Below are 18,285 nucleotides of genomic sequence, written 5' to 3' on the forward strand. Positions count from 1 at the left end.
TCTTCTCCATACAGAAAGCAATATTCCCCCTCAAGGCTAATGCAGCCTGGCCACACAGAGTAACAGTGGCTACACAGACATGGATCTGATGGTTTCTCACAAGGGGGTCAGTTGTGATATCACTGTGTGCAAGTTTGACACCTGCATCTGGCTTTCTCCTGAAGTGGTAACAAAGAGAAAGGCTTCATCTGATAAGAATGTAGCTGCAGGCACAGTAAGGTACAGGCAGGCATCCTTCAGATGAACAATCAGCAGGGCTCAGTTGTGTCTTCTTGGGTCTTTTCTAAATAAGATTTTCACAAGCCAGTCTAATTACAGTGAATTCTTTAATTTGGTGAGAAGGTAGCAGTAATTAGCTTGTACCATGGCCTGCAATTTACATGGTAAAGCTCAGGCTTTCAGCTCTGTCATAAGGCCATAAAAAACACCACTCTGCAAGGGACACAGTAACTGAGGGATGGGTTTGCTCGAGGTTTGCTGTGCAACCTGGGTGAGCTTTTGCTCCTCTGCATGCCAGCACACTGCCATCCACTCCCACCTTGCTGGGTCTGATCTGCATGGGGCTGAGCACAGAATCTGTCAGTCTGGCTCCAGGGGAGCTGGCAGCAAATCACTGTGCCTTGTTGCCTCCTCCATGACAGCCTGCAAGCATCACCAAGCCCAGTCACAGGTACAGGAACACTCCGACATCTAATGCAGAGCAAAACACAGCTCGAGAGGGGGAGGCTGCCTGAGACAGGGCCCCTCATGTGTGTTCTTTGGGGAGTGAACACATGCCAGTTTTTCCAAATGCTGCTACACTGCAGAGGTGACCTCCCCTCTCCTTGCTGGCCTTGCATGCCTCCTCCAGGGCTCCTGTGAGTCCCTGCTGCCCTTTGCAGTCCCACCTGCAGCACTCAGCCCCTTCTCTGGTAATGTGCAAACCTGCATCTTCCAAAGGGCTGCAAACAGAAGGGTGCAAAGGATGACAAACCCTTAGCTGTGGCTGAGTGCCTAACATATTTGCATTGTTTAGGCAGAGCACTTAATCACTGGTAAAACCACAACACGTTGTGTAAGTTTGGATTATGACTCATACAGATTGAGCAGAAGGTTATTAATTACATTTAAAGGGAGTATTTGGTATTATTACTGGGGAACTGAATGCAATTAATTCCACAACACTACTCTGATAGGATTCCTGAGGCACCACTGTGCAAACAGCCATTTGATGTTAGACTCTTGACTTTTGTTCAGAAATTAGATACGTAGGACAAGCAAAAAGGCACCACGAGCCCAAGCTCCATCACTCTCCAGTCCATTTGTGTGTGTCATTCTCTTGTCCCTTTCGGGGCAAGAGATGTTCTGGCTGGCCTCAAACCAGCACAGCTGTGCCCACTAACAACCCCAAAGCACAATCCCGAAGTGGTATGGAAGGGATCAGCCAGGGTCTGCATTTTTCAGAGGGGTTTAACTGTAGGGTAAACTTCTGAGCAGACCAACTGTGCTACAGCAATGATATGTCACTGATTCTCTTGGGATGGAACTGGCAAAGGACAGGCTCCATGTGTCTCCGCTGCTGCACCACCAGGAAGGACACCAGGGGAAGGGAATTGGTTCCCAGTGCAGTTAGAGGTGTGGTGTTTCCCAGTATTCCCTCTCTGGAATGGCTCAGATTGGCAGAAGAGAAACACTTGGGGCATTTCATTTAAAGAGGCAATTGTGCTAATTCAGCTGAATTTTGCTTCGGAATGTCACCTCACTGAGTTTAGTTCCCTGAAGATTGCAATCAGGGCTGTGTTACACCACATCTTGTCCCCATTTGCCTTGCACATCATTGCCTTGCCTTGGGCACAATAAAAATAATCTTCAAAAGTAGGACCACAAATGGATTGACTTTGACCTTCTGAGCATCTTGTCAATAAAATAAAGATGATAAATCTGTTTGAGTGCCACTGGCACGGTATTAAGGCAGAGTTATAGTCTGAAAAGTGACGTTTGAAGAATGGCATTACAGGGAGGGGTCTCCCTCTCTGCCAGGGGTGTCACATAAATAAGGTCTATTTACAGTGCAGAGGTGATTGTGCTAACTGCCAGGCTCACTCCTGAAGCCAGGTAGTGCAATGCCTGCCACCTGCTCTCTGCCTCTTACATCATCATTAGCAATTAAAGACTGCTGCAGCAAGAAATTAGCTGAGCCTCCTGCTGCTGATGCATAAAGCAGAGCACCACCACCCCAGCCTCCTCCTGTGACCCCCTCAGCAGTGCTCACACAGAACTGGACTTTGCCCCAGGCCAGGAACACAAAAAAAGGGACCAAGAATGCATGATCAGTATTCTGAGAATAACTTCTGAAAGAAACACTGCAAGGGTTTCTATGAGGTGGTGAGAAAGACCTGAAAATGCTGTAAAAATTTTTAAAAAGCAAGAGCTGTATGAAAGTATCAGGGCAGGGATGGTGAGGGACAGGCAGCTCTGCATGCATCAAACTTTGCACCAAAGAAGCTCTGCTGGGTCTGGCTTCATGGGTGTATGCTGCAGGCAAGCCTGGCCTGTGGCTTCAATATTTGCAAGTCTAGCTTATTCCTAACATCCCTTGAACTGCTGGGCTTTCACCATTGCTCTCTCGCTTTTATCATTGCTGGTTTTGATTAGTCTCAGCCTACAGAATAAGGGAGATGCACTACATCCTTGAGCATCAGTTTGTGTTGTGGTTAAAGTGCCCGCGCACACAGGAAGGTGAATTTAAGGAAAACATTCTCAAAGAGCACAAGGATTTGGAAACTGAAACCATACCTCAGTTTCTGAGGAAAAGCCATTTAGACACCAGTCCTTAAAATTAGACTGAGAGGATATGGAGGTGTTGAAATTTCTGGCTGTGATTTTGTGACAATGAGAATCTAGACACATGAAACTGGAAACCTGGCAAGATGAAGATTTTAGTTATTTCATTCTGAGGCTGATCTTCTTCCAGTGCTTGCCTTAAACTTAGGGCAGCCTCAAAGTGGATGTGTGCCCCTAATATATATAGGGGGAACTATATAATAGTTCACAGCTGTGGTAACTCCAGCTAACCACTGTCCCTTCTGCCCCTTTGCAGCCCCCAAGTGCTCCCCAGAGGGACCCCACATCCTGCACAAGCCCCAGCACAGCCCCAGCTTTGACTGCCTGCAGCTGCATCACACAGCAGCTTAGGAGCTGGTTTGTGACCACTCCCTGCCACCAGCATGGTACTGCTTCCTGATCTACAACAGGCCTGCAGAAATGCAGCCAGATATGTCCAGGTCAATAAAAGCTAAGCACTAACCCTGGTGAACCCAAGGAAACACTCAGCTGTGGTTTTCCTTTCCAGCCACCTCAGTACTCTCATGGCCAGTAGCCTGCAATGGGGATGAGTGGCAATGGGGAAAACCACTTTCCCCTATGACAGTGACAGTCCTGTCACATCCAGGTGAGAGAGCAGGATCCCTAAGCACTGCTCAGTAATCAGACAAACCAAGGGTTTTTCAATCCTAAAGAGAGGTACTCAGTAATCCACACCTGTCACCATAACTTACAACCTTTTCAAGCAAGTCTGTGGCTTTAGGAATGGATTCTGGAACTGATTCCTAATTCACAATAATATACATAGAATCAAAGCATGGTTTGGCTTGGAAGGGACCTCAGAGCTCATCTCCTCCACCCTCCCCACCATGCCCAGGGACACCTCTCAACCAGACTCAGCTGCTCAAGGTCTCATCCAACCTGGTCTGCAACACCCCCAGGCAGGAGGCAGCCACAGCCTCCCTGGGCAGCCTGTGCCAGAGTCTCACCACCCTCCTGCTGAAGAACTTCTTCCTCAGCTCCACTCTATCCCTGCTCTGCCTCAGCTTCAAACCATTCCCCCTTGGCCTGTCTCTAGACACCCTCATGAGAATTCCCTCTCCCTCTGCAGCCTTCCTGTAGGATCCCTTCAGGTACTGGCAGGCAGGTCTAGTATGCAGAATCTGTCCTTATGATGACATCAGAAAGGGGCAAATGACAAAAATAGTGAAAGAAATAGATCCTTTAGTGACACAGAAGGAAAAGCTAAATTTGAGTCTTTCCACTATTTTGTGTATTATTCAGTTTCCTACGTATGCTGATGGCTTTCTAGAGCAAAAAAAGCTCCACCACAGAAGACTGCTCTCTAGAGAAGACAAGCCAGGAGTTATCTGGCTTTATGTGCATTCAATATCTACAACAATGATGTTTAACTTGCAATCATTGCTACCACAGCAACTTGAGACCCCAAAGTCATTGCCGTCTCAAATAGCCCAGCTGCAGGAAGTCAGAGCAATTTCAAACACACTGTTAAACAAAATTAGTCAGAAAATAATAAACTCATTACCATAAATGACTGTAAAGATGAAACATTCATTCTGGAGTGCCAGGAAGTTTAATTTTAGCCAATGCCATCCGAGCTGGAGAATCTTCTGGAAATAAGCAAACCGTTTCATAGCCATTCAGCATGGCCCCATGAACTTGTCACAACAGAATTATGTTTTAATAATCTACCATTAACCAACACGTGCAGAGAGAATTGTTCCTTCTGTGGGATTCCTGACTCTCTGCATACACCAGCCATGAATCTAATTAGCACCACCAAATTGCTGTGATTGTTACTGAAGGATTCATTTCATGGCAGGTCATCCTTGAGCATCTCAGTGCAGGATGAAGTCTGCTATTCCAGGCTGCTCTGTAAGTGTGTATAAATTCTATGCAATTATTAATTTGTCATTTATTGCAGCAGCTTCCAGCATCTGGCAGTGCTCAGCCCTGTGATAGTCCTCTCTACAATTCAGGCTTTGTTTCTTTTAAGCTTTTCTCTGGAACTTTTTTTTTTTTTTTCTAATATAATTCAGGTTTGTAGAGCTATATTCATTAGTTTAGTTTCATCTCTTGTAACATAATTCTTGCCTTTGGTCTCTTCATTATCCTCTGAATAACAACAAATCTCTGCTTCACCATGCTGATGAAGGATTACATCTGTTAGATGTCACAACTGGAAGAATGTACTTCTTTCAGATCTTCACCTTCTAAATCTGCCTCTACCTGCTATCTCTTCTACTTAATTAAATCATTGTTTAATTTGGTTTTCCATGTAATTTGAGCAAAACCTCTGGAACAAAATAATTTAAATTAATAACTGCTCAGCTTCCACTCCTTAATAAGCAGTTATATTGGACATTCCAGCCTGGCTGAAGTGAGCTGATTTTAATTAAACAAGTCAAAGACAAAATCCTGAACAGACAGAAGAGAAAAAAGACCAAATAAAGCTCAGCAAAGCAGCTGGAGAATTCAGGAGTGCATTACTCCAGACCCTGGTAAAAGACATGCCTGCTGGTACCCTGCTGACACTGGCCAGGTACAATGAGCTGATTACCAATGGCTAAGAATAACTTAGTTCAGAGTCATAGTAAATGAGGATTCTGCATTGGGCTCAAAAGGGATTGAAACCATAACGGAGCTTTAGAGGGGCTGCCCAGCTCAAGAGAATTGCAGCATGTGCTGGGTGGGCAGCAGAGAGGTGAGCTCCCAGAGCTGGCTGCAGTGTCTGGGCAAGGGCAGGTGACTTCTTCAGAGATGCTCACAAAGCCTCTGTTGTGAGTATCACCACCAAAAAAACTCCACAGTAAACATGTTGCCCCATCTGCATCTAGCTTCCTAACCACAGAAAGAGAGACATTCAAAGAGCAGAACCAAGCCACAGACAGAGAGCCTCAGCCTACAACCCTGTCACAGCTAAGGGGCACAGCAGACTGCAATGACAAATGGATGGCAGCTCCTAAGAAGCTGCTTCTCATCCACTAATTTAACAAACAAGTAACAAAAAGGGGGAAAAGAAATGCAGAAGAAAAACTTAGAAGCTTCTGTGTCAAAGCGAGTGCAAATTGCATTCCTGAATCCTCCATCCCCTGAATCCAACTGCTCTCCATGAAGTTATTCCTCCAGTGGCAGAATGTTTTTGCTTGACACAGCCTTCCAGTTTAGGCTTTGCCTGCTGAATTTGTCTGGGGGGTAATGAGTGATCCTGACCTTCCTTCCTTTCTTTCTTCCCAGCCTCTCCCCTTGTGCTCATGAAGGAGGCACCACAACTCCCAGATCCCAGGCATGCACTCCTGGCCACAGCCCCTTCAACATCCAAATGAACACAAACCTGCAAATGCTGTAGCCCTAGGTACTGAAGCTGCTACCCACATGTCACAAAACAGTTTCTTCTTTGAGAACTGCCAAATTCACTGTAAAAGGCAAAAAGCACAGGACGCTTTCACTAGGGCGAGGGCTCTGTACTGAGGAGCAAGAACCAACACCCAGACATGGCCAGACCTAGTAGCAAAATGACCTTCAGAGCAAGAACAAAAGTGACATCAAAGCTTGACAGAAAGACTCATACAGCTCCAGAGCAGTATTTATCAGTCAATAGAGGAATGCAGCAGCTGCTGAAGTCCAGGCTTCTGAATTCAAACTAGGGCACACCCACATCTGTGTAGCTGTGCACCTTGGCAAGCCCCACAGAAGGGAGGAGTGCTGAAGAGAGGAGTGAGGGAACACAGCCTGCTGAAGTTATTGAAGAGCTGCTCTGCACTCAGAGGAGAGATCAATCTGAACATGCTGCTAACCACAGTGCAAACCCCAATGCCACTGCTAACAACCAGCACTGCTGGCTCACCCTCACCAGGAAGCATTTCTTCCCCTCACTGACAGGGGGCTGAAAAAGCATAGATTGTGCTCTGCAACCTTAAGGAAACATGCCAATTAAGAATTTGATTATGCAAACAGTAATTGGTTCTGGAGGCAGCAGACACCACACACACAAGTCAGCTTCCTTACTTCTCACAGCAATGCTAATAGCTCCCAGCTTTGTGTAGTCAACTGCAAACAGCAAACAACAAGATGAAATCAACCAAAAAAAGGGCATCAGAATTTCAAGCAGCATGACTGTCACCATCAAACACTTATCATCTGAAACAGAAGATTCATGGCACCATGGAAAGTCATTCTAGCACCCCATGGCTCCTCCCCAGCCAGGCAGGCAGGGGGATCAGGAGACAAGACCCTTGTGTTGAAACCAGAACATCCTCAGTGAAACAGCAAACCAAACATTAATGCCCACATAAAGTATAGAAGCTTGGTGAAGGTCCAGTGGTCATCACAGGCAGGAAAGTCGTCCCTAGGGGCAAAAGGATGAGTGACTCCTTCCAGGGATGGAGAGAAGCAGCAGGACAATGAGCAGGAGAAGTCTTCCCTCTTCCCAAACTCCCCCTTTTATAATGATTAATGGTATGTGACACACCTGTGAGCCAGCTTGGGTCAGCTGGTCTGGCTCTTGGCCCTTCCAGTCTGAGCTCCTGACTGAGTCAAAACTGCTAATGGCCTGCAGAGTGTGGCTGGTGTATGATTGTACCCCAGAGAGACTGGGGGGAGATGTTACTGTGTCCAGTTTTGGGCACCTCAGTGCAAGAGAGATGTGGAGGTGCTGGAGCCAGGGCAGAGGAGGGCAAGGAAGCTGGGAAGGGTCTGGAGAATAAATCTGATGAAGAGTGACTGAAGGAGCTGGGGATGGTTGGTTTGAAAAGGAGGAGGCTGAGGGGAGACCTCACTGCTCTCTACAACTACCTGAAAGGAGGTTGTGGAGAGGTTGGTGCTGGTCTCTTCTCACAGGTAATTAGTGATAGAACAAGAGGGAATGGCTTCAAGCTGCCACTGGGTAGGTTTAGACTGCACATTAGGAAACATTCTTCAGGGCAAGAGTGGTCAGGGATTGGAATGTGCTGCCCAGGGAGGTGGTGGAGTCACCAGCCCTGGATGTGTTTCAAGGTGGTTTGGATGTGGTGCTTGGGGCTATGGTTTAGGGGGTGACCCTTGTAGAGTAGGGTTCTAGGTTGGGCTTGGTGATCCTGAGGGTCTGTTCCAACCTGAATGGTTCTGTGGTTCTGTTACTGCACTGACCACAAAACCCACTGCACCCCCACTGCTGAGGTGTGGCACTGGTCTTGCTGGTGTCCAGATCATCTGAAAGATCCGGACGTCATCAGCCAGCCTGCCAGTGCGGCTGGCCCAGAGCTGTGGCTCAGCATGCAAGCCCAGGCATGCTCCTGGAATGGCTAGGCACAAACCAGGTGTGCACAGTATCACAGTGTACCAGAGGTTGGAAGGGACCTCAAGAGATCATCAGGGCCACACACATTTGCACTGATGCACACACACAAAGCTATGCAAGTGCACAGCATTGCATCCTGGCAGCTCAAATTCAACCTCTCAGAGTAGCTACTGCTTCATTCTTGGTTTTCTCCCAGTCTTAAGGCAACCTTTCACTTGGTTTGCTTTATTTTCTGCAGTCCAGGAACCAGGAGCCTCCAGGTGACCTCTTGCACCACAGTCCCAAGCACCCATCCCTGCTGGCAGGTGAGTGTGGTTGTCTGGAGTGGAAGGCAGGAGCAGGGCAATAGTTTCAGCTTGGCACATTACCAGTTTCCAGCAACCCCTGGCTCAGGGGCTCCTGGAGTCAGACATGGGCTGTATGAGGCTTCCAGGGGACTGCTCTCCCGTGAGCCAACCCAGTCACTGCAGTCCACAGTCCTGCAGCAAGGATCTCTACAGGTTAGCTGCAGGTATGGCACTGCCTGGGGCATGGCCAGCAACATCACCTGCCTGTGACTGCACAGCAAGGTCCCTGCCAGCATCCTACTCCAGACACTGCACGTTCATGCAGCACTGTCACTGCGGCACAGGAGGGACAGGCTGTGCAGCCAGGGCTGGTGCTCCTCAACAGCTGCATTTGCAACAAGGGGAATTTGTGGCTGCATACTAGGCCCAGACATCAGCTTAAATGCTAATTCCTGGTGTGTAAACTAAGGTCACATTGAGGCATGTCAAATCCCACCTGCCCATGCTGCTGAATATTGCAGCCCCAGAGAAGGATGTTTACCTCTCCCGTGCTCGGTTTAATTCCCTCCTCCGCTTAACCTCTTGTGGAACACTGTATACTCACAACCAAAACACAATAGATCAGCAGCACGTTATTAATTTCTTATTTTGCTCCAGTCCTACTTGGATTTGCAATTGTTTCATGAACTTGAAAGCCAGTGTCACTTCCAAGGTATTATTTCCTCTTGTCATCTGCAATTGTCCTTCCTGCCTGTGCAGGTGAATGCTGCGAGATCATAATGGTAGGTGTGAAGAGGTTTCAGTTTTCTTACTTGTTTTTCAGGCACACAAAAAGCCTTCTGCAGAAACTACAATTACAGCCTCTATTGTTGAGAAGCATGTACTTAAAAAAGCCCCCATGAGACAGGCAGTGGTTTAATTGCTGCTGGAGATATTCCTGATGCAAACCAATTCCTGCAGAGTTCAGCCCCAGACTGAAATTAAAAAGTGGCATTTACTTTAACTTGCTGCAGAGAAACTCAAAAAAGCAGGACAAAGTAAAGTTTTGAGTGGGTAACAGATGAAAAATCACAATGATTTACCTGCCAGTACACCACAAAGCCTCCATCTCCATCCACCTAAAACAATGCCTCTCTCACACACGGTGCTGCTGCTTATTTTTAACAGCATAATTCCAGTGCAATACCCAAGTGACAGGAACAATCAAGCCTGATTTCTCTGTGCAAGTATAAAGGACCTCAGAGTGTTCAATCAATCAAACCAGCTGATTCTCCAAACCCCAGGTAAATGGGAGGAGACCCCACTGGATTAAGTAGAACTGGCTTGTCCCATTGTTTTGGCAAAGGAGGAACGTGCTCTTTTTTTTTTTTTTTTTTTTTTGTTTAAGTTTCCTGAATTGAATTATTTAAGAGATTAGCTGTTACCTAATTATGAATCAAAAATACTTAATGAATGCTTACCTGCCACATAGAAGTGTGTGGGAAGATTAATTAGGTAAGGTTTATAAAATGCTTTGAAGATTAAAACCAGCACTTAATTACAATTGGATAAAGTATGAAAGGATACCAAGCACTAAAGGAGCCTGGCAGCAGCATGGAAACTGCTGCTGGTGTTAGATAAGTTCCCTTTGTGCAAGCTGTGTCACTGGGTACCTGGCACAGGAAACTCAATCACCTACGCTTAGGCTTTACAACAATAGAGTTTCCCTCACTAAGTTGCCATCCCATTGACCAGTTGCAGGTAAAGGAGTCAGCTGGAGCCATCCAACACCCAGGAGCTCCTCCAGGGAGTGATGCTGAAACGTCCACAGCAGCTCCCCTCCAGAGACACTGCTTGAAGTCATGTAAGGGAGACAGGATCTGTGGGAGAGAGGCCTCTTCTCATCACACCTACACAGAGTCACAGAGTGCTGGCAGGTGGCAGGGACTGCTGAAGGTCATGCAGTCCAGCTCCCCTGCTAGAGCAGGATCACCCAGACTAAATCACCCAGGGACATGTCCAAGTGGGGTTTGAATGCCTGCAGAGATGGACACTCCACAGCTTCTCCGGGCAGTCGCTCCAGGACTCTGCCACCCTCAAAGTGAAGGGTTTTTATCTTATGCTTACATGGAACCTCCTGTGTTCCAGTTTGTGTCCATTGCCCCTTGTCTTGTCACTGGACACCACAGTGTGGCTTGATCCTCCTGGCACTCACCCTTTAGGTGTTTCTGAACACCAATGAGTGTCCCCTCGCTCTGCTCCAGCCTAAGCAGAGGCAGCTCTCAGGCTGCCCTCACGCCTGGCTGCTCCTGGCCCTTGCCGACACACAGAGCTCACCAGCCAGCCTGTGGGCACTTGCCAGTGTCTCTTGTAGCTTGTCTCCCCTCCACTTCCAGGCAGAGGGGCTGGCATTTGGCCTGCCACAGCCACAGTGCTGCTGTGCAGCCTTTGTCAGGCAGATCACCTGCAGGTCCCCACCACTGGCTTCCCAGCAGATGAACTCCTGCCTACCAGAGCCTTGTGGAGCTTACTCTTCTGTGAAGGCAGCTGTGCCATTCCTCTTCATTTTGGAGCTGCTGCTGAATCCTGAGGTGAGCTTCCCACAGCCTTCTGCTGTCCTTAGAGCAGCAATGGCTGTGGTTAAGGCAGGTCCATGATCTACCTTCAATGCCAGTCATTTACTGTCTCTGTATTCAATTTTCTGCTTCCTTTCCCAATGACTGCTACAAAAGTCAGTGCTAATTATGCCACATCTGGGACTTGAACATCTTGGCTCTTTGAGGTTTCTTCCCCTAGATGTTGTTTTCCTATATGTTTTTGCCCCTGGCTTTGCTTTTCTATTCCTGTCTTTGCTGCTGGTTGGCTCTCTGCACACACATTTGCCCCGACCTGCACAGCATGGGGCAACTTGCCTGCCTCGCATGGACAGCATGGAGCTCAAAGCAGAACATAAATACATGCCTGCCAGAAGGCTGCCCAGGAAACAGAAAGGTTTGATTTATACCCAGATTCCTCCTTGGCCAGGACACTGTGTCAGAGTTTGTTACAATAATTTGCTTTCTCACAGGCTGGCTCTCCCTGGGTGCAAAACCAGTCCAAAGAGCTCATTATAGCTCTTTATATATTGTGATGGTTTTAAACTGTCTTTTTAATTTTTCCTTGCAAAGTTCAGAACAGAGAAAGTGAAAGAATGTAAATAAGTCACTATTGGGTGTAAGAAAGCAAAATAACGATTGTTCTAAACACTTCCATTGGATAGATAGAAATGTTTAAGAACTATTACCCAAAACAAAGTAGGCACTCTGCACATTCTGCGTTCGGCAGTGGGGGCAGTTGCTGGGCTGTCTGGCTGCTGTTTCTTCTTCTCTTCTGGCTGAAGATAACACACTGACCTTGGCAGCTAAGTTAACAACTTTCTGCTCTAACTAAACTCTGCTTCTCTGTCCAGGGGGGTCTGGGGGGGAAGCTCCTGGGAGAGGGAGGCCCCTTTGGGAGGGTCCCCTTGGGGGGAAGCAAAGGGAGATTGGTTGTGCTTTTCTGTTGATTGTATATATTTGTGAATGTTGTGAATTTTGTATATTTGTACATATTCATTGCATTTCATTGTAGATTTTAGACTTTGCTTGTAAATACAGCTTTTCATTTGCTTCCAGACTGAGCTAGCCTGGTTATTGTCGGGGGGGGGGGGAATTTCAGCTCACACCGACACATATATATAGCTCATTATAGCTATAGCTTGTACCTAGTGCACATTACATCATAAACCACCTCACTCCATTTGCCAGAGCAAGCCCAGGGTGCTGCAGAGCACGGCAGGGGCTCTCAGAAGCCTGCACACAGCACGGGCAGCTGACACCAGTGATGCTAATCCACACTTCCTCCAGCACTGCAATGGCTCCCAGGCTGCTGTCAAGGACAAAAACCAAAAGGGAGAGATCACTGTCCTCTCATTTCAGCGTTCTGGTTTTCCCTCCACGCATTAACAGGAGGTGCAGATCCACTCACATGCAGCTGCTGCTTTGTCTGTTTGTCTCCATGGCCCACAGCACAGCAGAGAGGTGGGTGTCTCATTAATGAAGTTATCTCCTCAGCACTGCTGCAAGGCAGGCAAGCACTGGTACCATCTCAGCCACCTCTGCCTCTGCTGTACAGATAAGGAAGGGAGGTGTCTCATAAGCAAGTGACTTACCCAAGGTCAGGCAGCAGGCAGGGACACTGAGGCACTGCACATGCCTGGCCAGAGCAGCCCTGTGGCCACGCTCCCAAGGGAGCAGCACATGTTACACCAAGGCAGAATCAGCTTCCTTTGAGCACTGAAGGGCCTTCTGCAGAAGATCCCTGGTTGTTCAGCCATGCTCGTAGACGTTCCTCTAGGTATTTGCAGGAGATCGTCAGCTCCAAGCCATGAAGGTCACTTTTCAGCAACCAAATGTCAGTAAATGGTGGCAAGAGCCCTTTGCAGCAGTTGTCAGCAGCACTGGGAACCCTTCCCTTGGCATGCATGGTGCCAGCATCCCTCTTCCCAACTCCTTGGAGCCAGCCCCGAGGTCAGCAGGAGCAGGGCAGTGCTCCAGAAGGGCTGGGCAGGCTGTGCTGGGTCCCCTCTCCAAACCCTTTTGCTTGAGGGCTTTCTGTGAGCTTGCACACCACCCTGAGCCCCAGCACTCGCTCATCACACACTCACAAACATCCACACTTTAATGACTCAGCCCAGCAACCTTTACTCCCACGCACAGGGCACAGCAGGCAGCAGGTACGTGGAGTAAGAGGAAATCCAGAGTGCAAGGATCTCATGGAGGAGGAGAAGCAGGGATGAGCTCCTCAGAAACCTTGTTCTCCAGACCCTGAACCAGCTTCATTGCCCTTCTCCAGAAGCACTCCAGCAACTCCAATCTTGTTTCCAAATTTCTTTCCCTTTCTGGCTGTGCAAGCCCCTGCTGCCTCATCCCCTCTTTGTGGCCTGTATTGCTCCCAGCTAAAATTCTAGCTACAGCAGGGAACTGGCACATGCCTCAATAAATCTATCCTTTGATTTTCTCTGCTTCCTTTGCCGTCATAAACAAATTTTGATCTTAAAACGTGAAGCAGCAAACTCAGGTCAACAGGAAAAAACAGTGGGATAGGTTTTGTATGTGTTGTGATGTACAGCCACACCAGGAGGAAGCTTGCCCCCCAGGTCAAACCACTGCACATAGTTCATTATTGTGTCTCAAGAGAATGCAAGGCAACAGCAGCAAGATGCTCTGCAGAACATGACTGAGACCTGAGAGCCAGTTGTTATCAGACTTTGGTTCCAACACCTCCATGCTTTGCAGTGATGATAGGCAATGGTGCAGAGTGAGTTAGCATCACCACTGCCTGTCCAGATCTTACTGGGCTCCTGTTATGCCCAATCTCCTCACTGAGGTACTCTAAAGGCAGCTCTGGATCATCACCTCCCTTTAGCCAGCAGAAAGAGCCTGGCAGGTGCAATTCGTCTCTGAGATGCCTGAGATTCCATCTGTGACCTTGGAAAGGTCAATCTGGTGCAGCCTCTCACAGCCATGACTCCAAATGCTGTGCTTCAAACCAATAAGGACCAAAGCCTTCTGCTCCGAGATTGCCATGTTCAGAGTATTCAGAGAATCTGCTACAGATAGAAGCCTGCAGGTCAGCAACTCCAGAACATGTAATCCCATCCTGCTTAGCCTGCACATGTGTTATCATGCACCTTTCATATCTGTGTCCCCTTGAAAATGAGGAAGAGGCTTAGGCCCCAGAGACATCTCCAGTGGGTGCTGGAGGGGCAGGGCAGCAGCTGGCAGGATGGCAGCAGCTGAAGCTGTTGTGGAGGAAGGTGCTGGTGTGTGAGACTGAGCAGAGCCATGTCCTGCTTTGGGAGGGTCCTAACAGCCACTTGCCCCTCATGTCCCATCAGCCTGTGCTTCCTTCTGGCAGGGATGAAGCCTGTGTGGGAACGGTCAGCTAACAGTGTGCTTCCCAGAGAAGGGATCCAGCTCTTACCTGTTTTGTCACACAAACCAAGTGAAAATAGAGGAAATTCCTTTGGAATGCAGTTATTGTGTTCCTTGAGGATGGCATCAGTGTCAAACGACCTCTCTGAACCAAGCAGGACATTTTCATCCCCCCCTGCACAGCTCTTTTGCTGGCCCCCCAAGCTCACCACTCCAAGTCTCAGTGTCAGCGATTCTCCACGGAGCCTTACCATGTTTGCTGTGAGCTGTCTCTTTTGTGTGCCTCCCCAGATGAGTAAGTGTGGGACATAAGCTCTAGTGTGACTGTCACTGAAGTCTGACTCCCTGGCAGCACCTGGTGAGAGCAAGAGTCTCACAGCCTGTGGCACCTTGCAGCTCTTAAGGGGCACTAAGCACTGCTGCCTGTTTCAGATCCCCATCAGGAACTGCGGTGAATTCTTTGTGTACCTCCTGCAGCCCACCCCGGGGTGCATGGCCTGCTGTGCAGAAGGTGAGCATCACTCAAGTATGGCTTGGGAGGACTGCATTTGCCCCTCTGGCTGCATGCCTGAGGTCCTGGAATTGTGGTGCACAACTCAGTGACCTTGCAAGGCAAGCAGCGCTCCCAGTAAAATGCAAACCAGGAAATAAATCCGCAGCAGTTCAAGGTGCTCCTGAAGCAGACCTCCCATTACCAGTGCAAAACCTAATCTGGTCTGCATTTCTGCAGCAGTCTTTGCTTGCTTACAGCTCACAGCTGTCCTTTCCTACTGTCCTTAGCTCCACTTTGCCTCGAAGTTGCACAGCGCTGTACCCAGGATACTGTATCTAAAGTCTGCTCTTGTCTTCACTAATCCAGGATCCTCCCAGGAAAGATAATTCTGAAACTCTGGAAGGAAAAAAACCACAACAGAAAACAAGCTGATAACATCTTTGTCAAGACATTTATATAATTACTCTTGTCAGAAATAATTTTCAGCCTACTATGAGAAATCTAACCTCTGTTTGGTAGCTAGGACACAAAGGAAGAGCAAAAAGCAATTGCTCACTCAGTCACACCTCCTGAACTCTGGAGCATGTTCAGGTGCCTATGGATTTAATCACAAAAGGCAGCTTGCTCCTAAAAGGCAAAAATTACCTCTGTGCTTCCCTTTCAGCTTGTTTGGACAGAGACATGACATAGTGAGAAACTGGAGCTGTCACCTTTCCATCAGACAACATTCAGGCTTGAATAAATTTTAAATGGAGAGGGAGATCTATTTTCTTATCTTTATCAATACTTTAACATTCCCACAATGAAGACAAGGGATAAAAAAAAAGGCTCAAAGAAATGAGATTAATTTGCTGTTTAAAATGTAAAAATCCATTCAAAGCAATCAAAAAACTGCTCTTTAATTTCCCTGGTTCTCATTCAGAGCTGACTTATTAACTGGGCACTGACATTTCCAGACACTTTGTCTTTTTTTTGCACACTAGATGATTTCCCTTACCCTTGTTTGAAGGATTTTTTAGCAGCACCTTTTGGGTGATGGATTTTGTCCTTTCTGTTGATCCATAGCTGTTAAGTGATGTAAATCTGCCTGTGTTTTTCACAGAGGAAAGTTAGTCCCTGCCCAGCTGTCCCAAACCAATGACTTCTTGCCTTTTCCTTACCACTGATCTTGAGGATTTCATCCAGGCATTTTGTGAGGTCCAGCTCTGCTGTGTCTTTAGCTCCTTGCCTCTAGGATGCTTTTGCAGCATCCTGTATTGGATGGAGAACACTCAAAGCTGAATTTTCTTACTGGGATTTCACAGGATGTTAGGGATTGGAAGGGACCTCCAGAGATCAAGTCCAACCCCCTGCCAGAGCAGGACCATAGAATCTAGCACAGGTTGCACAGGAGCACATCCAGCTGCATCTCCAGAAGAAGACTCCACAACTTCCCTGGGGAGCCTGTTCCAGTGCTCTGTGACCCTCACAGTGAAGAATTTCCTCCTCATGTTGAGGTGGAACCTCCTGTGCTGGAGTTTGTATCCATTACCCTCTGTTAATTCACTGCCTTCAGCTCCTCTGAACCACTGACCCACAGGACACTGCACACAGCCCTGGAGCTGGGTCCAGTTGGCATTGTCACAGCTTCTTGCTGGGGTCAGCCCCCAGCCCCATAGCTGCAGGCTGGGGACAGGACTCTGCTCAGCACTTCTGAGCTGCAACACAAACCCAATTTAAAGCTTCCCAGGCTGGCAGAAAGGACAGGGCTGGACAAAGCATGGTGTGCTTGCCATGCTGCTCACCTCCCTCTGTCCTTCCAGAATAAATTCCTGCACAAAGCTCTGCAGTGAGCCATGGCTGGAGGGACCTTCCCTCAGAAACCAAGGGGAAAGGGGCACAAAGTGGCCTTTGGTGACATTTTAAGTAGCTTGTTTCTTTTCCTTACCTCTTGTTATTTGCCCTGGACAGGTGTTAACACATTGGTTCTTCACTCTGCTGTAGCAGCCTCATACCTTACTCTTTTAGGCATCCACAATATATTTCACCCTCCTCCAAAAACGTTACTTACATTTATCCTTTCAAAGCATCTGAACCAGCTGCCTGTTCCGTTTGAGGCCAGGCCCCTGGAGACGAAAGAGCATCACCCTACAGCATTACACAGCCTTTGGTTTCTACCTGCTAGCTGAGCTGAGCAGGCAGGAAAGCTTCAGAGCTCATTTCTTGTGGAAGCCTGCAGAAAGCAGGCTGTATTTTTAGAGCAGTGGGTGAAAGGAGACTACACAGAGCAGAGTTAGCCCAGCGACAGCCAGGAAATGGTCTTCATGGCACAGCAGTAGGGGCTGAGTGCTCTCTGAGGGGTCTGTACCTCCACAACCCAATGATTTTTCCTATCTCCTCTGAACTTATGGCAAAGCTTGGATCAAAAGGCTGTGCTTCAGGGAAATGCAAAGCTAGTGGTCTTTGCCAGACTAATTAATTTGTATTAATCTGAGTGGTTCTGTGACAATAACATTTCTCTCACTGCAAATTAAAAATAAAATAAAAAAACAGGACAAATATAATACCAAAATGGGTACTCAGTGCACAATTAGCACTTTCTGCACTTCACATAAATACATTTTCTTGCTTGCACAGCTAATAAATAATCAGAATATCAAAGGTGGCACTTTTCTCATATTTGGTTATATTGAACCCTTGATGCTGAGTGAACAATTGGAATATGAAAATGACATCCTGTGCTGCATCCTTCTGTCCTTTCCCTCTTCCAGACAAACTCAGGAGCCTGGCTTTGCAATCAGCGATCATTCCGGAGCTTGTGTGAGGTCAGGTCCGCCTGAAGTGTTGCTACAGCCCCCCCCTCCTCCAAGCCACCACTGCAGTATGAGGTGGCCTGGGGGCACCTGACCACCCCTGGCAAGAAAGAGCAGCTCCAGAGGGCCACAACCCTGCAGCCTACACCCAGATGAACAGCGTAAGCCTCAGACGGGGAGACGCAATAATGCCACCAGGGCTCCAACACCCAGGCACAAACCCTTGTCTGGAATCTTTGCTGTGTTTTCATTAGTGCTGCTCCTCACTTGTTATACTGTGGAAAACAAATGCTGCAATTGCTTAGCAAGAAGATAATTATATGTCATTTCCCAGCTTCAGGATGTGTAACCTTGCCCCGAACTGCAGCGAGCCCAGGGAAGCTCTCCACTGTCCTTGTTTCTAAAGGCTACTTAAATATTCATAGAATCATGGAATGGTTTAGGTTGGGTTGGAAGGCACCTTAAAGATTATCCAGTTCCAACCCCCATGCATGAGCAGGGACACCTCCCATAGCCCAGGTTGCTCAAGGCCTCATCCAGCCTGTCCTTGAACACCTCCAGGGAGGAGGTATCACATCCCCCCTGAGCAACCTGTTCCAGTGTCTCCCCACCCTCACTCTCAAGAATTTCTTCCTAGTTTCCAGTCTAGATCTGCCCTCTTCGAGCTCAAAGCCATTGC

The 18,285-nt window shown here is 47.8% G+C and overlaps 1 pseudogene; it reads left to right on the plus strand.

Annotated features, from left to right (window-relative positions):
• LOC128967230 (von Willebrand factor D and EGF domain-containing protein-like) overlaps window positions 1–18,285 on the plus strand; it is a 193,543-nt pseudogene that overhangs the window by 34,257 nt on the left and 141,001 nt on the right.

Source organism: Indicator indicator, chromosome 5 (genome assembly GCF_027791375.1).
Source record: "Indicator indicator isolate 239-I01 chromosome 5, UM_Iind_1.1, whole genome shotgun sequence".
Taxonomy (NCBI): domain Eukaryota; kingdom Metazoa; phylum Chordata; class Aves; order Piciformes; family Indicatoridae; genus Indicator; species Indicator indicator.